The sequence below is a fragment of the Schistocerca americana genome, chromosome 10, assembly GCF_021461395.2.
Source record: "Schistocerca americana isolate TAMUIC-IGC-003095 chromosome 10, iqSchAmer2.1, whole genome shotgun sequence".
NCBI lineage: Eukaryota > Metazoa > Arthropoda > Insecta > Orthoptera > Acrididae > Schistocerca > Schistocerca americana.
The window spans coordinates 174,445,405-174,472,032 of NC_060128.1; the positions used below are offsets into that span (position 1 = coordinate 174,445,405).

General features: G+C 43.3%; 1 protein-coding gene and 1 non-coding gene across 2 annotated transcripts in view; both read left to right on the forward strand.

Annotated features, from left to right (window-relative positions):
- Nucleotides 1-26,628, forward strand: part of LOC124552591 (corticotropin-releasing factor-binding protein) — a 1,062,428-nt gene that overhangs the window by 138,228 nt on the left and 897,572 nt on the right. The window lies entirely within an intron of this gene.
- Nucleotides 26,515-26,588, forward strand: Trnat-ugu. Its single transcript has one exon. It is a non-coding gene; the product is annotated as a tRNA-Thr (tRNA).

The window sequence follows — 26,628 nt, forward strand, 5'->3', positions numbered from 1 at the left end:
CCTATGTTTTCCTCTATTTCATGATACCAGTTGTTTTAAAGCTTTAATGTTTTATTACATCAAAGATTCTCTTTATAAGTCTGGTGTTGTCCATTCTCTGTATGTGTCCGTAGAAATTTAGTCTGCGTTTTCTGGTCATGTCTGTCAGTGTGTTGGTATGACTCATTGGTAGGTCTTTTCATCCATATGCCATCTTTGTGTATTGGACCGAATATTTTCCTAACAATTTTTTCTGTCTCTATAATGCCTGATGCTCCTATTGTGGTCGTTTCTTACGCATATAGTGCTTCTGGTAATACAACTGTTCTTTAGTGTCTAATTTTGGCTTGTCTTGATAAGCTTTTCTTATTATAATGTGACGATGTGAATTTTTATGCTTTGTGGAGTCTTTCTGTTCGTTCTATGTTGGATCCCATACTTAATCCTCCTATTTGTATGTATTCCCCTAAATATTTATATTTTTCGACTCTTTTTACGGATCCATACATCGTTTGCATGATGTGTACATTGTTGCTTTGTCGTCCCATGTATTCTATTTTACTTCTGTTTATATCTTATTTCCGTGTTTTCACCCATTTCATGGAGAGCTCCATGTTTCCACCTGTTGATACACTTAGTGTTCGACTTCATATGAAAATTTTTTCACGGAATGAGAGTGTAATTCTGCGTTCAGTAGTGTTGGTTCTTGCCTCTGATTGCCAAGCACTTCACAGTGGTTTGCAGGTGAATATGTATTGCAGTCTGTCACTACAGCGCTCTTCTTTGCAAATTTGGTCACACCGTATTGACAGGTACGACGAACAACACATTATCGTAGAGATCAATCTAGCCTCCGTTAATGCGAGGAAATATTAACACCTGATGCGAACAAAAATAATTTAGAATACGAGCAGTATACCTGCAATGCATTTAAATCGAGCAGTTCACACACGAATTCCTAAGCAGTAGCAGACACGAGTCCGCAGAGTACTATGCGACGAAACCAGCTTCTGTTTTATATGAACTGGAAACAAATATGGAATCATTTACCCCACTAAATGCAATAAAAAATTAAGCACTGACGAGCAACATATTTACAGTGTAATTCAATGAGTAAAAAAACAGACGAAAAGGTCGTACTGAGGCACACTATGATATGAAACCAGCTTGAGCGTCATGCATGTCACAAGATTTTTTATATTACAAAACGTGCTAAAGTGCATTTGTATCAATTGTATCCACTTGGTATCGTCATACGGTCGAAATTATGATAAAGGATTTTACAAATAAATAAATTTACACGATGTTATTTCAAAAATTTTGCATGACAGTCCACCCAGGCTATGAGAGTTAATTTTAGTTTTTCACTGAGATTTCCTGAATATATTTCTATACAAGGTAGCAAAAACATTCCAGTGTACATACCTTATCACCAGACTACCAACCCAATCTGTAAAGCATAAATGGAAAAATATTATCTCTTGTTGTTGTTGTTGTTGTTGTTGTTGTTGTTGCCTTCAGTCTGAAGGTTGGTTTGACGTAGCTCTCCATGCTACTCTATCCTGTGCAAGCCTTTTCATCTCCGTATAGCTGCTGCAACCTACATCCTTCTGAATCTGCTTACTATATTCTTCTCTTGGTCTTCCACTACGATTTTTACCCCACAGACTTCCCTCCAGCACTAAATTGGTGATCCCTTGTTTTCTCAGAATGCGTCATATCAACCAGTCCGTTCTAATAGTCAAATTGTGCCACAATTTTTTTTTTTCTCCCCAGTTCTATTCAGTATCTCCTCATTAGTTACGTGATCTGCCAATCTAATCTTTGACATTCTTCTATAGCATTACATTCCAAAACTTACTGTTCTCTTCTTGGCTAAACTGTTTGTTGTCCATATTTCACTACCACGCTTGACTGACCACCATAAAAATACTTTCAGGAAAGACTTCTTTGCACTTAAATCTATATTCTCTTATACAGAAACTCTTTTCTTGCCATTGCCAGTCAAAGTGTAGACTGGAAATGGCAAGAAAAGAGCATTTTTTCTGCCCAAATAGCAGAACTCATCTACTAATTTAAATGTCTCCATTTGTAATCTACCCCCTTCAGCAAAACCTAATTTAGTTCGACTACATTCCATTATCTTCAACTTACATCCTTCTTTCACGACACTGTCTATTCCATTCAGCTGCTCTTCCAAGTCCTTTGCTGCCTCTCACAGAATTACTGATTTATCAGCGAACGTCAAATTTAATTCATTCTCCTTGAACTTGAATTCATGCTCAAAATTTTTCTTCTGCTTCCTTTCCTATTTGTTCAGTGTACATATTGAATAACATGGCGGAAATGCATAACCCTGTCTCACTCCCTTCTCAACCACTGCTTCCCTTTCATGCCCCTCGGTTCTTATAACTGGCGTCTGGTTACTGTACAAGTTATAAATAGGCTTCAGCTCCCTGCATTTTATCCCTGCTACTTTCACAATTTCAAAGATTGTAATCCAGTCCACATTGTCAAAAGCTTTTCTAAGTCTACGTACGCTATAAACGTATGTTGGTCTCTCGTTAAACTATCTTTTATGGGATGCCATAGGGTCAGTGTTGCCTCGAGTTTTCCTACATTTCTCCGGAATCTTCCCCGAGGTCAGCTTCTACCAGTTTTTCCGATTTTTCTGTACAAAAATTGTGTTAGTATTTTGCTTCATGTGAATGTGAGTCTTGGAGTGAAATAAATCGTTAATTTAACATGCTACGCACATTTTATTCCTCGAAATTACTTGTAAATGTTCCGTTGGAGGTACAAGGGAATAACGACAACTGTAATTACAGTAGTGGAAGGAAAAACATATATCGTGATTAAAAGTATATGATTATAGTTGATACAGAAAGTTCCGCTCACTTATCGGATGATATTAACTGCCTAGTCGATAGCAAAGTTGAATTCTGAAGTAAGCTAGAAAAAAATTGAATAAAATGTTTTTTTCAGTGCAAGCCCTCCTTTTGTATAAATAAACTGTTATTTACAAACTTTTAGCTTATGTTTTGGTTCAAATGGCTCTAAGCACTATGGGACTTAACATTGGAGGTCATCAGTCCGCTAGAACTTAGAACTACTTAAACCTAACTAACCTAAGGACATCACACACATCCATGCCCGAAGCAGGATTCGAACCCGCGACCGTAGCAGTCGCGCGGTTCCAGACTGAAGCGCCTAGAACCGCTCGGCCACACCGGCCGGCGATACGGGAGAAGATTGCAATCCGCTTCTTGTTGAGACACTACGGCTGAATGATGCGGAGGGATTGCTACCAGAGATGGTAGCACTTCTAGTATCACAGTCATCCAATCCGTTCCCCTTTTGTACAGTTCTGTTGTGTGCGTCATACGTAATTATAGTCTCAGATTGCAGTTACTAACCCGCTAGCCCCCAAGTGAACCGGCGGTGCAGAGTGCAAGTCTGCGCTTTGAAATGCGGTCACTAACCGCATTAAACCATGAAGCCGACGCTAATGAAAACGCCGACTCCGCCAGTGAAAGCGAGTTAATTAAACAGGACGGATTCGTCGCTGCAGCCCTGCGCTGCTAGCGGAAATGCATCAGATAGCAACAAATCGAGTGCCTAATGGCGGACGCCGCTGCAACGCAGTCTAAAGATAACAAAGGAACAGCGCTGTCACAGTCGAACACTTACTATTTACTGGCCTACTGTTGCATCACGGTTTCTATTTTTAAATGAATTCACCTAATTGTTACACCGCGGAAGTGCTGTAGCAAATATGTATGAGAGAAGGCCCCACGCAGAATTGCGGTTTCGAGTGTAGGTGTTAGTGCTCGGTTCGTTTTTGAGTTACGAACATGGGGTGAAAAGTTATTGGTTTAGCCCGGACCATCGGCCACTTGCATAACCATTCCAACATCTGTGTTACTGTCACTAAGTTTCAATATACCGGATGATCAAAAAGTCAATACAAATTTGAAAACTTAATAAATCACGGAATAATGTAGATAGAGAGGTAAAAACTGACACACATGCTTGGGATGAACAAAAAAAATTAAAAGAAACGAACCCCATATTGCTAAACGCGTGAAAGATCTCTTGCGCGCGTCGTTTGGTGATGATCGTGTGCTCAGCCGCCACTTTCGTCATGCTTGGCCTCCCAGGTTCCCAGACCTCAGTCCTTGCGATTATTGGCTTTTGGGTTACCTGAAGTCGCAAGTGTATCGTGATCGACCGACATCTATAGGGATGCTGAAAGACAACATCCGACGCCAATGCCTCACCATAACTCCGGACATGCTTTACAGTGCTGTTCACAACATTATTCCCTGTCTACAGCTACTGTTGAGGAATGATGGTGGACATACTGAACATTTCCTGTAAAGAACATCATCTTTGCTTTGTCTTACTTTGTTACGCTAATTATTGCTATTCTGATCAGATGAAGCGCCATATGTCGGATAGTTTTAGAACGTTTGTATTTTTTTGGTTCTAATAAAACCCCATGTAATTCCAAGCATGTGTGTCAATTTGTACCTCTCTATCTACATTATTCTTTGATTCATTCAGTTTTCAAATTTACACTGATTTCTTGATCACCCGGTATTGAGCAAGTTTTGAACGACGAACCGGATTTGGTGCCTTCGCAAATTTTGCGAATCGATTAATTCCTCTTGAAAAAGATGTTAATTGGGCTAAAATTAATTTACAGCTAATGGCACCATTTGCATGTGCACCGTTCGTATTTTACATGTAAAAACAGACACACATCAATAATTCTGGACTGGAGAGAGACTGCTGCTTCAGATTCAGTGCATTGGTGTATCGGATCTTGGCCTAAGATAAGTTTTAACAGTTTGGAAAAAATCTTAGTTCCTTTGGGGTTTAAAAGCAAAAAATAAGTTCTCGGATATTTTTGAAGCGCGCTACTTCTATACTTCAAATTTTTAGCGATCGTTTCAAACTTTGCATGAGGGTATATAGATGCATGAAGTTGGTTGGTTTGGGTAGTAAACAGACTAAACTGCGCGGTTATCAGTCTCCCAAAACGAAATTCTTAATTCGTTGCCGAGATACGATGATGTAAAGTCGAACTAAATGTAACAAGTAAAAATAATTCTTACGTGAATTGAACGCGCGGAAACGGTTTACAGTGAAACAAATAAAAAATTCGTTCTTTGTATAAAATTGAAAAGTAGCTTCCAAAAATCTAGCTTCATTCGGATTTCAGGTGCAGAAACCGCGTCGGCCTGTGTGGCCGAGCGGTTCTAGGCGCTCCAGTCTGGAACCGCGCGACCGCTACGGTCGCAGGTTCGAATCCTGCCTCGGGCATGGATGTGTGTGATGTTCTTAGGTTAGTTAGGTTTAAGTCGTTCTAAGTTCTAGGGGACTGATGACCTCAGATGTTAAGTCCCATAGTGCTCAGAGCCATTTGAACCATTGTGCAGAAACCGCGGTTTTTGTGAGTTTCGTTACGCGCGCTATTTCTGTGTTTAAAACTTGTGCGAATCGGTTAAAATTTTGTACGAAGGTAAGTAAATACATCTAATTAGTGGCAGTCCTGTTGTTTTATGAAAGCTTTATCCGTTGCCACGATTTAGTGTTCTAAATTTGCACATAAAATGCAGGTAAAATCCTGTTTTACGAGAATCGCGCGTGCCGAGGTGGTTTTATTTGATTCAGATGATAAAAATATACTTTCGCTAATTATAAAAAAAAAATTTAGAAACTTTTATCGTTCAGGTTTTACGTGCTAAGTACCACGCGTTTGCGCTTAAAGCTGTGCTCATACAAATGCTTTGTATTTTGAGCGCTGCATTTTGATATAACTAAAAAAACTAGTTACTATAGCTGATAACCATTTCATTGTTGATATGTTAAAAATTTTATTCGCCTGTGGCTTAAAACCATCGACAAATCTTTGGATGTGCAAAATTATGCAAGTACCAAACCAGAATTATGTCCAGCCATGCACAAAATGAAGTACTGTTTGATGAGAATTTAAAGCTTTATCGATGACAAAGCACAAAAACGGGAACAATGCTATAAAAATAATTACAGGAAAGATATTACTTTCTTTTTAACCAACAGAAAATTTGTAATGCGTTTTCGTTAATAACTACTATGCTGTCTTGCAGAAAATTTATTTTCGGACAAAACAACCTTAAGTTTATTAATTTTCGAACATGAATAAAAAGTTAATGGTATCTTATCATGCATACAGTGTTTTTACTTGCTCTGTTTATTTCAGCCAATCGCACACGTACTTACATGAACAACATTAATGTATTCTATACGATATTGCAGTACCTAATAACCATGCTATGTTCCTTCGGACATAAATGCATGAGCAAAACAATAGGCATTGCTGCGACTACAGGACTTACGAAACAGCGCTCGCAATCGAGAATATGAACAACCATCAGTTGTATAATGCAATGGCGACAGCGAAAAGTTGTGGCGGAACGATAAGTGGGAAATCTGGGTTCGAGTCCCGGTCCGGCACAAATTTTCATTGCCGTTATTCCATACACAGCTGAAGGTTGTCCATATTCGCAAATGCCAACACATTTCATTTATAGCTGATCTACTCTGGCGGCCGTTGTACCTGTCAGAGACAACTGAAGCTCTATAAAGCATTTGCATACGCGCGAAAGGTGTTTGTGTGTACGAAGTTACATTGGCGTCTGGCCTTGTCTTTTGGGCGCTTCCCTTTGTTGTCAATCAGTGTAATTACGAAAATCGGTGTGCACTGCTGGCTTTAACTAGAGACCAATGGCAGTGGTCGTTTCGTCACACAGGCGTCACGCAGAAAGAAATTACCCTGGCAAGAACAGTGACACCAACTCAAAACATGCAATACTTGAGAAAAATTGACTTAATGAATTCTACAAAAGTTATGCTGAACAATATGCGAGTCAATTAAATTTCAAGTATGTAATTTTGGCAGTAAATTCCGTTATAGTCCGTACAACAGTAACACAGACAGGTAGTTCTATACTGTCGAACGTGAGGTGTTATTAGGTAATTACTAATCGAATCTTTGAGTTGTCACTTTTCTTGATTTTTCAAAAACTTTTTCGTTTTGGTTATGATCCCTCACATTATGCCACTTTTCCACCATCAAGTAACAATATGCTTTTTTACTTTCTGTAATATAATATGACATTCAAACTTCCAAGAGTAAAATTAGTGCTTAAGTTGAAATAAAAAATGAACTAGTTGATATTGTTGTATTAGAAAAAGAGAAATACAAAAGTGTAATTTGCGGAAATTATCATAGTGCTGAAACGAACATCAATTAGGCGCAATTCGAGGAACATAATTTACAAAAACGCAGAATCGTAAATGGGGTTATACACACATCGAAAAAACTTTTGCATCACCCTGGTTCCCAGAACTCCTAAAGAAAGACGTTGACTGTGGATATTGTATTACAGACACAGTCCCTTTAACTGTTCAACGATGTCACTAAACCTGCTCAAAGACGTAACCAACAATGTATGAGCAGCGCCTATTAAACGGAGGGGGTCCGACAGCCGATCAGTTCCAGTCATTCCACCAGGAAGGAGGTACAAGGGTCGTGTCGTCTGTAGTTCAACCATGCCTAGACGGTCAATAGCGCGGTTTGATAGCGCCCCCATTGTTACTTCGTGCCACAAAGCGCTGTCAACAAGGGAAGTGTCCAGCCGCCTCGGAGTGAACCAAAGCGATGTTGTTTGGACATGGAGGAGATACAGAGAGACAAGAACTGTCGATGACATACCTCGCTCAGGCCGCCCAAGGGCTACTACGGATTATGGCTCGGAGGAACCCTGACAGCAACGCCACCATGTTGAATAATGCTTTTCGTGGAGCCACGGGACGTCGTGTTACGGCTCAAACTGTGCGCAATAGGGTGCAAGATGCGTAACTTCACTCCCGACGTCCACGGAAAGGTCCATCTTTGCAACCACGACGCCATGCAGCGCGGTACAGATGGGCCCAACAACATGCCGAATGAACTGCTCACGGTTGGCATCACGTTCTCTTCACCGATGAGTGTTACATATGCCTTCAACCAGATAATCGTTGGAGACGGGTTTGGAGACAACTCAGTCAGGCTGAACGCCTTAGACACACTGTCCAGCGAGTGCAGCAAGGTGGAGGTTCCCTGCTGTTTTGGCTTGGCATTATATGAGGCCGACGTACGCCACTGGTAGTCAAGAAAGGCGCCGTAACGGCTTTACGATGCGTGAATGCCATCCTCCGACCGATAGTGCAGCCACATCGGCAGCGTATTGACGAGGCATTCGTCTTAATGGACGACAATTTGCGCCCCAATCGTGCGCATCTTGTGAATGACTTTCTTCAGGATAACGACATCGCTCGATTAGAGTTACCAGCATGTTCTCCAGAGATGAACCCGACCGAACATGTCTGGGATAGATGGAGAAGGGTTGTTTATGGAAGGTGTGACGCCGAATCGCCGTCAAGGAGTGGGATAATCTGGACCAACAGTGCCTTGATGAACTTGTGGATAGTATGAAACGACGATTACAGGCATGCATTAATACAAGAGGACGTGCTACTGGGTGTTAGAGGTACCGGTGTGTACAGCAGTCTGGACCATCGCCTCTGAATGTGTGGTTTTCATGAGCAATAAAAAGAGCGGAACATATATATTTTGATCTCTATTCCAATTTTCTGTACAGGTTCCGGAACTCTAGGAACCAAGGTGATGCAAAACTTTTTTTGTTGTGTAATGAAGGAATAATTTTCGCTGATAAAACGGATTCAGTATGAAAATTATTTATAGGGCAAATTTCCTTTTTTTATGTGCTGCAACGCCCGAAATTTCGTAATATTTACAACAGCTGCAACCGTTAGTTTAGTGTCCGTTCCTTCAGACATGCATGCATGTCCGAAACACATTCAAATGTTAAGATACAGACAATGTATAAACACAGACACCGTAATAATCAGTGATATTAAAAGGGTTACGTTCAACTTAACCCATACATGAAAACTCAGAAGGTGCCGCTCTCCTTCAATGACCCGTGCACACTTGCCAGTGGCAGCGCTAAAGCGACGCCATTCTCGCTGTAGCGAATCGTGAAGCAGTCATTAACAGAACAGATTCAACGGCCCTGAAGTGGACGAATTGCGAGATAGAGATGTGACAACTTTTTTTGTCAACATTTGGGCCACTTCACTCGTATTTTTCGGTGACATAAACTAAAAATTTGTTTTTGGACTTGTGTTACTTTTCTTGCCAGGGTGCAATGTCAGCTCTGTAGTTCGGAAAGCGGTCCGTATAGAAGTATTGTAGTGGCGTGTGTCAAATAATAGTTCGTACACGGTTAATCGAATTTTTTATCTACAGAGACATAAAAGAACTGGTGTAACACATTCGTGCTGCTCCTTTTATGTCTGTAACGGGAATAGATGGAGCATTAAATCGTCGCAAACAAGAGGCGGATTCAGCTATAATGCGGCACTGCCAATTGCAGCGCACCGGGTGGCTGCCATTTTGTTTTTCTCTTAAATTAATCCACTGCATCGAGCACCCTGCCGATAGCGGTATTTCCATCCGCAAATGGTGGAGGCGTGCGGCTGTTGGCAGTGTCCATTCGTTTAGCCGAATTAAAACAGTGGGGAGCAATAAATACTGCGACAGAAAAGAATTACAGGGTGCTTTAATCAGGACTCAACAATCTTGTATGCGTATTTATTATGACGGGTGGTAGAGCTGGTACTGGTGGTATAATTTCGGGAAACTTGACTGATGTGCATATACATTTATACTCCACAAACCAACTTACGGCGTGTGGCGGAGGGCAGTTCGTTCACCACTATCGCTTCTCCATATTTCCTGTTCCAGGCGCTAAAGATTCGCCGGAAAAATGACTGCTGGTAAGCCTCTGTGTGGGTTCGAATCTCTCTGATTATACCTGCACGGTCTTCTCGCGAGATGCATGTACGAGGAATTAATAAACACTGACGGAAAAGATTGTAACCCCAAAAAAAATTAGAGTAATGAAATTTCGGGAGTGGCTTTGTCTAAATAACATATTTAAGTAACAGTGCAAGATGAGAGGTTTTAATAAGCGAAGGACAAGCCATTGCAAATACGAAAATCATAAACTCCTTGCGAACAGGCCTTGGAAGGCCCAACGCTACCGACCGGCCGCCGTGTCATCCTCAACCCACACGCGTCACTCGATGCGGATGTGGAGGGCTATGTGGTCAGCACACTGCTCTCCTGGCCGTATGTCAGTTTACAAGACCGGAGCCTCTACTTCTCAGGCAAGTAGTTCCTCAGTTTGCCTCGCAAGAGCTGAGTGCACCCCGCTTGCCAACAGCGCTCGGCAGACCGAATGGTTACCCATCAAAGTGCTAGCCCAGCCCGACAGCGCTTAACTTTGGTGATCTGACGGGAATCGGTGCAGAGCGATAAGAAGTGGCACAAGCATGTAATGGCAGTTGTGGGGAAGGCAGATAGTCGTCTTCGGTTCATTGGTAGAATTTTGGGAAGATGTGGTTCATCTGTAAAGGAGACCGCTTATAAAACACTAATACGACCTGTTCTTGAGTACTGCTCGAGCGTTTGGGATCCCTATCAGGTCGGATTGAGGGAGGACATAGAAGGAATTCAGAGGCGGGCTGCTAGATTTGTTACTGGTAGGTTTGATCATCACGCGAGTGTTACGGAAATGCTTCAGGAACCCGGGTGGGAGTCTCTAGAGGAAAGGTGGCGTTTTTTTCGTGAATCGCTACTGAGGAAATTTAGAGAGCCAGCATTTGAGGCTAACTGCAGTACAGTTTTACTGCCGCCAACTTACATTTCACGGAAAGACCACAAAAATAAGATAAGAGAGATTAGGGCTCGTACAGAGGCATATAGGCAGTCATTTTTCCCTCGTTCTGTTTGGGATTCGAACAGGGAGAGAAGATGCTAGTTGTGGTACGAGGTACCCTCCGCCACGCACCGTATGGTGGATTGCGGAGTATGTATGTAGCTGTAGATGTAGCACTACGGCAAGGCCGTTGGCGCCGCAAATCTGAAACGCTGGTACATGAATAACCAGTGTAAGCGTCAGAATGTTGAATACAAACGTGTATGAATTGTGATGTACAGGTGCTGAATGTTGGTTTATGGGATGGAGTTCGATGCCTGTTGCACTCGGGTGACCAATACAAGGTCGCTTAATCCTGTTTATGGACGAAGGTGGAGTGGTCGTACGACGAGGTCCTATATGGGCTCGGCTGGTGACAGATCTGGTGATCGAGCAGGCCAAGGCAGCACATCAACACACTGTAGAGCATGTTGTCGAAGTTTATCCTGTTGCAAAACACACTCTGGAACGCCGTTCATGAACAGCAACACAAAAGGTCGAATCACCAGAGTGAGGTACAAATTTGCAGTCAGGATGTGTGGGATAACATCGAGAGTGCTGTCGTACGAAATCACAGCCCGGACTATAACATCACTAGTAGCTCCACTGTGTCCAGCATGAAGACTCGTTGGTGTTGTGGTGTGTTCAGTCGGAAGGCTGGCTCACGCAGCTCTCCATGCTGTCATATCCTATGCAAGCTTTTTCATTTCTACACACCTACATACGTTTGAAAATACTTACAGCAGAAGTCCTACTCTACAGTATTCGCCCTGAACGTTTCCTTCCATTACCATGGTTGCCACAAGTTCTGGAAATCGGGGAATATCAGGGGATTTCAAATGTGTCAGGGGAATCAGGGAAATATCAGGGAAATTTGAAGAAACACTGGAAAAATCTCCTTTTTTCTCTCGGTAGCGTGAAATGTTTGTATACTGAGATGTTACGCTTCGTCGCTCCTGCAGGGCGCAGCAGAATATGTTCGCTGCTTCCCTACTCTGCATTGTTGCGGCTCTGCATTGTTGCGGCTCTGCATTGTTGCAGCTCTGCATTGTTGCGGCTCTGCATTGTTGCGGCTCTGCATTGTTGCGGCTCTGCATTGTTGCGGCTCTGCATTGTTGCGGCTCTGCATTGTTGCGGCTCTGCATTGTTGCGGCTCTGCATTGTTGCGGCTCTGCATTGTTGCGGCTCTGCATTGTTGCGGCTCTGCATTGTTGCTACTTCTATGCTTCCTAACCCTCCCCTCAGCTTGCAGTCAGTGCTGCCATCACTACTGGCTGCTAGCCTAGCAGCTGCCGACGAGGGGCAGGGGGGGGTGTGAGGAGTGGTTTGTTTGGACCTGATCCTCAGATCTTGTTGATGTAGCAGCCAGAGACATAAGTCACGTGTGCATGAGTTGTGTCTGAGTGACTGTGTGAATACGTGTGAGTGAGCCCTCGTTTTCTGACAAAGGCTATGGCCAAAAATTTAGTTGAGAGTGTGTCATTGTCTTTTCTACGTGCCTGCCTGTGGCTCAGCAATCATCTTCACGGTGAGTTGCTACGTATCCTCATCAGTATTCATTATCAGAGTACTTGCGAAAGTAACAATGTGTAGGTGACCACTGCTGACTCATTCCATCAACATGGTGTCTGTGACACGTGAATATCTGGCCATGCGAGTGGACTTCCATGATGGGCCAAAACCGCAAGCCATTTTTGTGTGTCTCTCTAATGGATGGGGCCTGCCGATCTGAAGCTCACAGTTTCCCACTAACGTGTGAGCCCTGCCTGTCGAATCGTCTCTCACCGATCTGCCTGCACGCCAGGTCTGTCCATGTGTGGTGTAAAGCGGCGAATTTTCGTGGTCTATCCGTGGACGCACGACTGTGCTGCTCCTCGGAAGGCCAGAGGCCACTGGCGGTGGATTTCACGAATTGCGACTGTCTCACCGCAAGTACATTGTACAGTGCGGCGTTTCAGAGACATTTTTTATTTGCTCTGGTACACTCTGGCACTTCAGAAATAGTTTATATAATAGAAAGTACGGATGTTAAGCAGAAGACAATTGTGGCAGTCGCTGGCAGTTTGTACGCTGTGTACTCACGTATTTCGTGGAAGAAAAATCACACAATACCTGTAGAATAATAGACGTCACGCTGTGGGTAATACCGACAATAACGAACATAGTAGAACCAACATTTTTTTGGCAGTCATTTATAGTGTTCGCTTACACAACTCTTCCCCACCTTATATATTTCATTCAAGAGGCCTACTTTATGAGGTTATTTCTGAAAGCATTGAAGATATTTTGAATCTGTTTTGCTCTATTGAAATAAAATATCAGTGGTCTTAATGAAACACGCATCCTATTTGGCTTGCATTCTCCATCTAAAAACAGTTCATTACACAATATGTTCTACATCTACATGAATACTCTGCAAATCACATTTAAGTGCCTCGCAGAGGGTTCATCGAACCACCTTCACAAATCTCTATTATTCCAATCTCGTATAGCGCGCGGAAAGAATGAACACCTAAATCTTTCCGTACGAGCTCTGATTTCCCTTATTTTATCGTGGTGATCGTTCCTCCCTACTTAGGTCGGTGTCAACAAAATATTTTAGCATTCGGAGAAGAAAGTTGGTGATTGGAATGCTGCCTTTCTTTGAACTTTTTTGATGTACTCCGTCAGTCCTATCTGGTAAAGATCCCACACCGAACAGCAGTATTCTAAAAGAGGACGGACAAGCGTAGTATAGGCACTCTCCTTAGTAGGTCTGTTACATTTTCTAAGTGTTCTGCCAACAAAACGCAGTCTTTGGTTAGCCTTCCTCACAACATTTTCTGTGTGTTCATTCCAATTTTAAGTTCTTCGAAATTGTTAAGTCTTAGGTATTTAGTCGAATTTGCGGCCTTTGGATTTGATTTATCGTGTAACCGAAGTTTAACAAATCCTTTTACCACTCATGTCCATGACATCACAATTTTCGTTATTTAGGATCAATTGCCAATTTTCGCACCATTCAGATACCTTTCCTAAATCGTTTTGCACTTTCTTTTGATCTTCTGATGACTTTATTAGGCGATAAACGACAGCGTCATCGGCAAACAACCGAAGACGGCTGCTCAGATTGTCTCCCAAATCGTTTATGTAGATAAGGAACAGCAAAGGGCCCATAACACAATCTTTGGGAACGCCAGAAATCACTTCTGTTTTACTCGATGACATTCCGTCAATTACTACGAACTGTGACCTCTTTGACAGGAAACCACAGGTCCAATCACATAACTGAGACGATATTCCATAAGCACGCAATTTCACTACGAGTCGCTTGTGTGGTACAGTGGCAAAAGCCTTCCAGAAATACGGAATCGATCTACTATTTCTTGATGCGACTGTTTTGAGTACCCGTTGCTGTGACATGTGCATGTCGTTCGGTCTGAATATGTTATCATATACTCCTACAATGATGAAGTACCTGTCACATCACTTCTCAGTAAAATGATCTCCTCCTTGAGAGTGGTGCATTTTTTCGGCAGTAGAGTGTTACCTATTACAGTAAAGATCTGCTACACTTTGATATATCCTCATTAGAATACCGTAGCACGCCGCTATTGGGTACAAAACAGAATGGAATAGCTCTGTGATAAAGAGGAAAATAATTACCTGTAGAGGCTGCAGATAATTCTTTGGCCTATTTAGTTCATCCCTACTGTCTGAACAATATCAGTGAGTGTGTTTCAGTAATACCATCCAAAGCAGTGTCTAAATCTGCAGGGTGGGCCAAATACAAGTGGCCCGGAGAACAGAGTTCCAGGATACAAAGATACACAACGGAGGAAAGGAAAATGATTCTAATCTGACTATAAACGTGACCACCATTCATCTCTTGGCACTTTCGGGCCCTGGTCAGCGAGTTGCTGAAGTAGATCGAAACTGGGCTGCTGGAATTGCTACACCCTCGTCCGAAATGTCCTACTGCAAATCTTGAAGGGTCGTTGCGGTACATCTTCGACTTAAGGGCTCCCCACACATCAGGTGAACTGGGTGACCAGCTAGGGCCGCGACGAGACTCCTTTGCTAAGCCTGAAGTTGGTGCAAATGCGCTTCCTGCTGAAAGTAAGTGCAGTCTTTTCCTTCTCCGTTAATACTGCCACAAATGGTTTCAAAATGTTGGCAATGGTTCAAATGGCTCTGAGCACTATGCGACTTAACTTCTGAGTCCATCAGTCGCCTAGGACTTAGAACTAGTTAAACCTAACTAACCTAAGGACATCACACAAATCCATGTCCGAGGCAGGATTCGAACCTGCGACCGTAGCGGTCGCTCGGTTCCAGACTGCAGCGCCTAGAACCGCACGGCCACTCCGGTCGGCTGTTGGCAATGTAACGCGCCGAAGTAGGCGTCTGATGAGAGAAGATGGGACCAATAATGGTTGTCTGGCCGGCCGGGGTGGCCGAGCGGTCCTAGGCGCTTCAGTCTGGAACTGCGCTGCTGCTACGGTCGCAGGCTCGAATCCTGCCTCGGGCATGGATGTGTGTGAAGTCCCTAGGTTAGTTAGGTCTAAGTAGTTCTAAGTTCTAGGGGACTGATGACCTCTGATGTTAAGTCCCATAGTGCTCAGAGGCATTTGAACCATACTTGTCTGATTTGGGGGAGGGGACCAAACAGCTAGGTCATCGGTCCAATCGGTTTAGGGAAGGATGGGGAAGCAAATTCGGCCGTGCCCTTTCAAAGGAACCATGCCGGCATTTGCATGAGGCGATTTGGGGAAATCACAGGAAACGAAATTCAGTATGGCCGGACGCAGGTTTGAACCATCGTCCTCCCGAAAGTGAGTCGAGTGTGCTGACCACTGCACCACCTCGCTCAGTGACCAACAATGACGCGTGCAGGCACTGCACACCAAATCCCAACCTCCTCACCATGCAATGGTGTTCTGTAGAAGTTATGCGGATTCTCCGCTGGTCAGAACCTGTGGTTCTGTGAGTGACATAACCACTCAGGTGAAACCAGACATAAAGAACAGATCCATGTCCAAGCCAGTCATAGTTATCTCAGTAAATAGCCACCCACAAAACTGGAGGCGCCGAGGAGCAGCTGCTGGTTTATTGCACGGACGACAGATACTCGGTAGGAATGTACGTACAGGTCCAGGTGGAGTATTCGCTCGCACAATCGACGTGAAATATCGGTCTCTTGTGACAGGAATCGAGTTCACTTGGTAGGTCTCTGTTGCAGCCACACTTTCTGGTGTGCGGCTACGTTTCGGAATGTTTTTTGACTTGTTCAAAACAGACCCAGCCTGACGCCATTTTCGGACTAAGCGATGCATGGCAGTCTTCGCTGGCAGTTTGACACAATTAAACGTCTGACCACACCATTTCCACGACTTCGTTGTCACGTAACTTCCCACAGCTAACACCTGATGCTCCACTGTGGGTACCGTCGTCCCCTTTGCACTGCTCCACTCACATTGGCACAGCCTGCACTACGCTCTGAACCGGTGTGGATCACGTGGCAGTCATACACGTGGTGTGCACGTCACAGGGTGTGGTTATATGCATACATTAACGTCGTGTCGTATCCCCTCGTCCGGGTCATTTTTATTTGACTCACCTTGTACAGATGCTTTGCACTGTCTCTTTAGATGATTCCTGAGCCCCGTATTGCCTCGAGCGTTGCTGCATTTGTCCGGGACGCAAACAGAGATCGGTTGTGCGCCACTCGTTCCACTCCACTGTAAATCAACAGTAAGTTAGTAAACTAAATACCACTCACAGATTATGTCTTAAGCATGTTCCGACCGGCCGGACGCCGCTTTCAAGGCTATCTTCGACTTTGGGACACGTTATTAGCACCTCACCATTCCCTCCACCTGTTATATCCACTTGACGAATCCTGGTGATGTTCCTGCTTCTTTATACCACTATATCCTCAATGGCCCCCGTACCATACGTTCCTACCACAGAAATAACCTGAGGACGTGCTTGGAATCGAATCCGGGTCCTTCCGAACCGAATGCTGTAGTTACAACCATCCGACTACACAGGCGGTCACTGTAAATCGCTTTAATTTTGCGACTTGTTTCTTTATCTCAATCAAAAAGAAACTAAAATATTGTTTCTGGCAATTAGCCCCTAGTGTCAGCATACTCAATTTAAACGCCTGCACCATCTGTATGATTCTGACAACCTGGCTGCGTCAAATGTTATACAGCTGCGTCAACTTATCTCGATCCGCCGCTGTGTTCGGCGTAGCTGCGCGTTCCCACTCTCAGAATAAACCTCAACCGGCAAAACACTCTCTCACGCTGCTCTCTGAATCTTATCAGCATCTCGGAAACTACGTACGTACTTCGCGACCTTCGCCAGCTTCGTCCGATAACTGGAGTAGTTCACGTTTGTGACTGCTCACGGCTGTCGTAAATAAACCAGAACGCTATTTGCAGATCTTGCGGCAACAGCAAGAGCCAATGCGGAAGCAAGCTACGTAAACGTCCTCGATTTAAGGCGGTTCTACCGTGTATGCCGAATGACTGGTTTTTACTGAGACAATTCCGACCTTCAATTCCCGAGCACCAAGGTTTCATAACAACTTTACTCCTGCTTGTTTGGTTAGCGCGAACAGACCGTAGTAGGGGCCTAATGTAAACGTCTTAGAACATAGTCACTGTGGCAGTACAATAATAGGGGCGCCGTAAAATATGTGACCTGACTGCGACCACACCAAAGCTCGCAACACGAATCGATAACACAGATATTAGCGAGGGCTCCCTGCAGTCTGCAACGACTTTTGGAAGGCGATCCTGAAGACCACGGGTCCCCCTCACCAAAGCAGTGTTCTCACACCGGAGGTCAATATAGACCTGAGCACGGAAGCGCTCTGCCCAATTCCTGATCTCAGCTTCTGCTGTCAACATTACCGATTAGGAACAATGTCAGTCAAAGTTACAGTGTGACATGTACTTTTGTCGAAGTTGAATATTGTATACTTAAAGAGAACAGTTTGTGATTGTATGCATCAGGTGATGCTTTCATAATCGATGACAGCTGTAAATATTCCACGCTCTCCTGTGGCAAAGGGGTGTCAAAGATAAATAAATATTTTATTCATCTCTGTTTAACAGGCAGTGTCCTGACGGACCGATTCATCATTAACCAGCCCAAACCCCTAAAGATAGAAACTCGAAATTTGGAGACGGTGTGGATTTTATAAGGTAGGCATCGCTTAAGAAGGAATTTTTCGAAATTCCAAACATAAGACTGTATATAGGAGATGAAGTTTTTGTTGAAAAATGTCGCTATTAAGGCAATTTTGGAGCTGGTCCTACGAAAACTGGTACTTTGTTTCTGGGTTAGAAATAAATAAATACATGTTTCAGTATTTTTGGAAATTTGAACCTATGAGGGTGAAGTGGCGGGTGAAAAGTTTTTTGAAAAAGAAATAACTATTTTTAAAGGTGCATCAATGAATATTGGTATTTGACTTCTCAGTTACAAATAGAAAATACGAGTGTCATTGTTTTTGGAAATTGGATCCCAATGGGGGCGACATAGAGGATGAGATTTTTTATGCAAACGCAAACGTTCCATGACGAATGCATTTTTAAAGCTAAATATTTTAAAATTGATGTGCGGCTTCTCTGTTACAGATAAAAAACTACGTGTTTGACTGTATTTGGAAATTCAACCCTGATGGAGGTAAAATAGTGGGTGAAAGGTTTTTGAAAATAAATAATTACTAAAGAACTAGGGTCACACTGATTGACTGACTCATCAGCGCCCAGCCCAAACCACTGCAAAGCTGTAGTTTGGAGAGGGTGTGGACTTTATACTGCAAGCATCGTTTAAGATGTGATCGTCCGAAATTTCTCTCCTAATGGTGTGAAATAGGGGATGAAAGGCTGGTTAAAAGTAAGTCGCTCCTAAGGAAATTTTGAACCTAGAACTACGAATAATGGTATTTGCCTGCTCAGTCAGAAAATAAAAAGTAAGTGTTCCTGGAAATTCAACCACTGAGGGGGTAAAATAGTAGGTGAAAGCTGTTTTGAAAATAATTAATTACTGAAGAACTATCAAAGAACTTTTAAGGCTATATCTAAATGGTATTTGACTTCTTGGCTACATATAAATAAATACGTGTTTCAGTTTTTTCTGGATATTCAGCCCCTAATGGAATCCAATAAAGCATGAACATTTTTAAGAATATATTTTGTTAAATTAAAAAAAAATTAAAGGTAAATTTATGAGAATCGGTATTTCACTTCTCGGTTAGATATAAAAAAGTATGTGTTAGTGGGTGAAAGTTGCTATGGAAATATCTCCACAAGAACGCAGAAGGCATTATTAACAAAAACTTTTGACTCCAGCTACCATAACATCTTTTTGGTCGGAAGAACATTTGAGAAAGATCACGCTGATATGGCCTTAAGTAGCGTGTAAAGCTAGATGATGTTGCAGTTTGTAAACAACATAAAAATTCGATTACAGAAAAACAATAAAAATCTCTGCAGGCTATACAGTCTGTGCGAGCAAAGCAGCGGGCACTAACATAGTTCACGTAATAAAGTGAACTAATATTTCATCTGTTGTAGTTAAAAGAAACCATCTCCGATAGCACTCGAAGAACCCACAGCTGTGGCCGGACAATTGTAGTTCCATCTGGTGACAACAAATAGTATCCGTGGACTTGGAGTTGTCCAGCCCATGGCTTACTCGGTTCCACCGCTTGCACATCCTCTATCGAGATATTACCTTCTATGGTGTGTGCAGCAGTTTGGTGGCTCATAGACTCAACATGGAACGGATTTGCCAAAAAACAGTTAAGAAAATGGTTTTCCATCATTTGCAACCCTTGTCCCATCACTCATGAAACAGTTTCAGTGCATCATTCCAATACCACATTTTACCCTAATACTATGTCGAAGAATAAAATATCGAATGCACAGCCAATGTAGTAAGACTGTTACAGATCGTAGAGATGGACTGCTTGCACAGATGGGGAAAGCTGGGCTAGGAATGAGCGACTGCTGTAGCGAAGTTTTTTTTTTTTAAGAGGTGGAGCCCCTCCACGCCCACACCGGAATGATGGCCAACACAAAAGGTCTACTGCCATCTCTGCATAAGGGTTAGTATTCACTAAAGTGAGGTGTCGCAGGAAGTGGGTACTGCGATGTTTGCGTACGTCTGGTTAGGATTAACCATTAATACGCGCTCATCTGGAGATAGATTGGTCGAAATCTGACGAAGGGTAGCGGTTTGAAGGGCAGAGGAAAAAAAGTGCCAAGGCAAGAGCCAAGGGAAAAAAACCTCTGCGAAAGTTAGGTCGGGCGGCAAGAGCAGTAGCGGTTGTCTTGCTGCCTGCGATAGGTTGTGTAAGGATAGGCTTTGTTAGTAGTGGGTATCATGCATGTCGATACCTTGACGTTGTGCGTTTGTGCTGCTCGGCGGCTGGCGCTGGGTGCTGGTACAGAGTCCTCGTTCAGCGTCCTGCAACCTGCAACAGTTAGGTTTGTTATCGATCTTGTGTCCGATAAGTCATATACCGGAGGCACAGTGTGAGGGAATGTTCGCAGATTGTTTGTGCGTCTGTGGGCGAGCTCGTCGGTGTCCCTGCTGTGGCCTGTTGGTCGGCTCTAATAGCAGCTGGTAGTTGCCAGTCAGTGTTGCTGATATGTAGGGGCTTGCCGACGTTTGTCGCTGTTTGCGTATGTTAGTTAACCATAGGTGGCTATGCCCTAGCTAGCAGTGTCTTTGGCTGTAGCGAAGGAAACGTCCCGGTATTTGTACTCGCATGCGAACTTTTTCTATCTGATGAAATCTCCTGGCAGATTAAAACTGTGTGCCAGACAAGGACTCAAACCTGGAATTGTGTGACGGACGAGGACCCAAACCTGGAACCTTTGCGATTCGCAGATGTTGGTCTTAATGACTGAGCTCTGCAGACCTAGCACCTCTCTTCATAATTTCCAAACTTTACAGCAGGTCCCGCATACTTTACAGAACTGGCAGCCGTTGAAGAAATGATACTGCATGGAAAGACGTGTGCACATTAGGTCCAAGGTCCTGAACCACTGATGAGTTCATGAACCTTATCCCAAATGCACTTGACATGGCCGGCATTTGGTCCAAAATTCCTTAGTCCTATAATGCTACATATGTTGTTATACACAGCGTTTAGTTTTGCAAATTTTATCTTTAAATATTTTATCCATTGTTTGTTGTCACATGTAGTGTTCGATGCTTCTGACAAAGTTACATCACATGGAAATGGCACAGTGACAGCCTATGGGATCGTTTCCAATATGAATCTTCCACTCTGTACAATGTTTCTGAACTTACTGTTGGTTTAGAATTGTGTGCCCATGAATGGTTACAATGATCTTACATGGGTACTTACAAGGGAACCTCCCCATCGCACCCCCCTCAGATTTAGTTATAAGTAGGCACAGTGGATACGCCTTGAAAAACTGAACACAGATCAATCGATAAAACAGGAAGAAGTTGTGTAGAACTACGAAAAAAATAAGCAAAATGTACAAACTGAGTAGTCCACTGGCACAATAGGCAACATCAAGGATAATGCGAGCACTGCAGCAATGTGGTCCCGTGGTTAGCGTGAGCAGCTGCGGAACAAAAGGTCCTTGGTTCGAATCTTCCCTCGAGTGAAAAGTTTAATTTTTTATATAATCAACTTCGCTCTCCAAAATTCTAGGACACGTTCAGATTTGCTTGGACGGATACAGGATTTGACGGTCTGCAGGCGGAAAAATTTGAAAACGTTAAAAACCTATGTTTTGACAGAGCACAGGGAAAACTGTGCGACTCTGAAACTATTGCATTCATTTGTTGCAGTTTATGTGACAAACTCGTATGTTTTCATCACTTTTTTGGGAGTGATTATCACATCCACAAGAACCTAAATCGGGCGAGGTAGAAGAATCTTTTTACCCATTCGCCAAGTGTACAAGTTAGGTGGGTCGACAACATATTCCTGTCATGTGACGCACATGCAGTCACCAGTGTCGTATAGAATATACCAGACGTGTATTCCTGTGGAGGAATCGGTTGACCTATGACCTTGCGATCAAATGTTTTCGGTTCCCATTAGAGAGGCACGTCCTTTCGTCTACTAATCGCACGGTTTTGCGGTGCGGTCGCAAAACACAGACACTAAACTTATTACAGTGAACAGAGACGTCAATGAACGAACGGACAGATCATAACTTTGCGAAAATAAAGAAAGTAAAATTTTCACTCGAGGGAAGACCTGAACCAAGGACCTCTCGTTCCGCAGCTGCTCACGCTAACCACGGGACCACGACGTTCCTGAGCTCACACTATCCATGATGTTTCCTATCTTGCGCATGGAATACTCAGTTTGTACATTTTGCTTATTTTTTTCATAGTTCTACACAACTTCTTCCTGTTTTCTCGATTGATCTGTGTTCAGTTTTTTAAGGCCTATCCACTGTGCCAACTTATAACTAAATCTGAAGGGGGTGCGATGGGGAGGTTCCCTTGTTAGTAGTGTCTCTTCAGGTGCCCCACTTCCCGTAATACCCCACATATTTGTTGTAGTGGCGTTGCAGCAATTCTAGTTTTAGAGTCCATGCTGGACGCAGTGTCCAATGTGCAATGACCAGTTTTCGTCCAAAGAGCTGGGCGGTTGTTCAGAAGGGGAGGCCATCAGTGTTTGTCACCTTTCGGCCTCTCTGCGATGGCAGAACTGAGACGCACACCGTGCAATCTTTCTCAAACGATTTTATAGAAATACTTGGTAAAAAAATTCATTTGTGCGTGCCTTAGTGCTTTATATGTGAGATTTATGATGTGACCGTCATTTCTTTAATGGTCATAGTTATTTTGATATTTATGTGGTAGTAAGACACTGTGTGAAATTCAAAAAAGTTTACGATAAAGAATAGGGGTCACTATAATTTTGCGTTTGGTGGATATTAATAATATGTTGCTGTGTATAAAATATAGTTAACATACTGTTTTCTTTAGACTTGGGTGGAGATCTTTATCTGTCACTAATCTCCAGAAAATTGGTCTGATGTTCCGTACTCATTTGCCATCACCCTGCACCAGTGATAAAGCCGCAGTGAAATATTCACAACATTCCTCATGTTTCGTAACGGTTTGAGGTATCGAAATGAGATTTTAGCGAATGATGATACGGAAAGAGGAAAGTATTTTGCCAAGTGATTATTATGCTAAACTTCTTTATCTACTGTGTTATTCCACTAGCCACAGATTTTTTTGGTGACAAAATATGAATTTTAAGGCCCTCAGTAGCTGATGAAACGGGAAATGCTATGGTTTTGGAACAACATAAGTGATAACATTACACACTTATTTTGTACCGAGGATGTGCTTTTCCATAAGATACTGACCTTACATTTCCCAAGCTTCTCACTTACTAAGCCATTGTTTCAGAATTCTCTGAAAATTGCATCTGCACAACATGTTAGGGACGCGATACTGTGTGAACTCTGTTGTCTTTTGGTAAAAGAAGCAAATTTTAACATGGCAACAAGATAAATGCGAAGGTTTTACTCAAAATTCGCCACTCGTGCCACTTCTCTGTCAAGTTACAAATTGTTAACCAGTCAGGCGGTAATAAATAGTTGCATTTTGAGTGAAATTCTTTTGAGGTACTGACCAAAGCAGATGTGACAGATCTTTTTGAGTGGTCACAATGCAAGTGTGGGTGTGTAGGGGTCCTCCCTAATATTAAAAAAAAAAATGTGCGCTTAGGTTTCAATTTAGAACGTCAATTTCCCCTCCAGCGCTCGGCATTTCCCCTATTGCGCCGCTCGCAGCCCCCACTGCTACCGCTCTCTCTGTCGTCTGCGTATCTACCCGCCGCGATATTCTGCACGGACTCTGTTTGTTTTTCTGGAAACACGACGCATCGATTTCTGTGGGTTGCGTTTAAATGCTACACATACCGCAGGAACGGTGACATGTCACTTAATGTCTACTGCTTCTCGCTTTGTCACGAACACTTGCAGTCACTTTAAACTTTTCGTATCATCCTTTGAAGCTTTTCACACCCGAAGGATCTCGATCAGTGGCACTTAAGATCTGTTACTGGACAATAACTCTTGTTTCATGAAATCAGAAACACATTGGACTTCCTCCAGTGTAGGCCCCAATGTGACAGCAGTGCTCCTAAATTACGCTACTTATAACGAGAGAGAGAGTACAAACAAGACGCTGTCAGAGCACATGTAGAAATGTGCCCATAAAAACTTCGAGTTAAGATACCTCTCGCAAAACAACAGTAGAGTATTGTGGAGTGGCATCCATAAAAAGCTTTGAGCTAAGGCGTCATTTTCAACAAAGTGCAGAGCTGTGCGTAGAACAGTTCCTAAGTAGTAGTTTTTGTAACCAGAGAAAGACCTAGTACTCACTCTGTACATCCGAATATCAAAATGTAGAGAAAGATAGGATAACAAGAGGACAATATGAAATTGCAGCGAGGTGTTGAAGAAAGCAAAATACGAATTAGGCATCACATCGTTCTGCCCATTTAGCAATTTGTCTGCTTTCTTCTATGTTCATACGTTCCTGCCCCTTCTACAGAATAAAGTATGCCTGTAAGATACCAGTGTTTTCTGTCATTATGCCCTCTACTATTCTTGCACTCTCCGTAATAGCCAGGCGTTTCAACATGTAATAAATGATGACTAACTGAAACCGTCAGCTGCCGACAGGTGTTGTTGATATACCTCGACGTGGACAGCTTAAAATGTGTGCCCGACCGGGACTCGAACCCGGGATCTCCTGCTTACATGGCAAACGCTCTATCCATCTGAGCCACCGAGGACACAGATGAATGGCGTGACTGCAGGGACTTATCCCTTGCACGCTTCCCGTGAGACTCACATTCCCAACTGTCCACAATTCCACAATTCTACATATATGTATTGTACCTTATAGACATTTGCCCATTCACTCATTACTCGCGCACGCTTTGGCGATTCCCGTAAGTGCGCATTCGCACAGACGAAGGTCAATGGCTGGGTAGCCTTTAACTACAGGGTGTTTCAAAAATGACCGGTATATTTGAAACGGCAATAAAAACTAAACGAGCAGCGATAGAAATACACCGTTTGTTGCAATATGCTTGGGACAACAGTACATTTTCAGGCAGACAAACTTTCGAAATTACAGTAGTTACAATTTTCAACAACAGATGTCGCTGCGGTCTGGGGAAACTCTATAGTACGATATTTTCCACATATCCACCATGCGTAGCAATAATATGGCGTAGTCTCTGAATGAAATTACCCGAAACCTTTGACAACGTGTCTGGCGGAATGGCTTCACATGCAGATGAGATGTACTGCTTCAGCTGTTCAATTGTTTCTGGATTCTGGCGGTACACCTGGTCTTTCAAGTGTCCCCACAGAAAGAAGTCACAGGGGTTCATGTCTGGCGAATAGGGAGGCCAATCCACGCCGCCTCCTGTATGTTTCGGATAGCCCAAAGCAATCACACGATCATCGAAATATTCATTCAGGAAATTAAAGACGTCGGCCGTGCGATGTGGCCGGGCACCATCTTGCATAAACCACGAGGTGTTCGCAGTGTCGTCTAAGGCAGTTTGTACCGCCACAAATTCACGAAGAATGTCCAGATAGCGTGATGCAGTAATCGTTTCGGATCTGAAAAACGGGCCAATGATTCCTTTGGAAGAAATGGCGGCCCAGACCAGTACTTTTTGAGGATGCAGGGACGATGGGACTGCAACATGGGGCTTTTCGGTTCCCCATATGTGCCAGTTCTGTTTATTGACGAAGCCGTCCAGGTAAAAATAAGCTTCGTCAGTAAACCAAATGCTGCCCACATGCATATCGCCGTCATCAATCCTGTGCACTATATCGTTAGCGAATGTCTCTCGTGCAGCAATGGTTGCTGCGTTTGAATTTTGTATGGATAGAGGTGTAAACTCTGGCGCATGAGACGATACGTGGACGTTGGCGTCATTTGGACCGCAGCTGCAACACGGCGAACGGAAACCCAAGGCCGTTGTCGGATCACCTGCTGCACTAGCTGCGCGTTGCCCTCTGTGGTTGCCGTACGCGGTCGCCCTACCTTTCCAGCACGTTCATCCGTCACGTTCCCAGTCCGTTGAAATTTTTCAAACAGGTCCTTTATTGTATCGCTTTTCGGTCCTTTGGTGACATTAAACCTCCGTTGAAAACTTCGTCTTGTTGCAACAACACTGTGTTCTAGGCGGTGGAATTCCAACACCAGAAAAATCCTCTGTTCTAAGGAATAAACCATGTTGTCTACAGCACACTTGCACGTTGTGAACAGCACACGCTTACAGCAGAAAGACGACGTACAGAATGGCGCACCCACAGACTGCGTTGTCTTCTATATCTTTCACATCACTTGCAGCGCCATCTGTTGTTGAAAATTGTAACTACTGTAATTTCGAAAGTTTGTCTGCCTGAAAATTTACTGTTTGTCCCAAGCATATTGCAACAAACGTTGTATTTCTATCGCTGCTCGTTTAGTTTTTATTGCTGTTTCAAATATACCGGTCATTTTTGAAACACCCTGTATGAAGACAGTAACTGTTCTCGAAAGAACAGATTACCGTTGTTGACCGTGCAGCTCTTCCCTGGAATACATGATGCAGTCGCGCTATTCATCTGTGTCCTCGGTGGCTCAGATGGATAGAGCGTCTGCCATGTGAGCAGGAGATCCCGGGTTCGAGTCCCGGTCGGGGCACACATTTTCAGCTGTCCACATCGAGGTATATCAACAACAC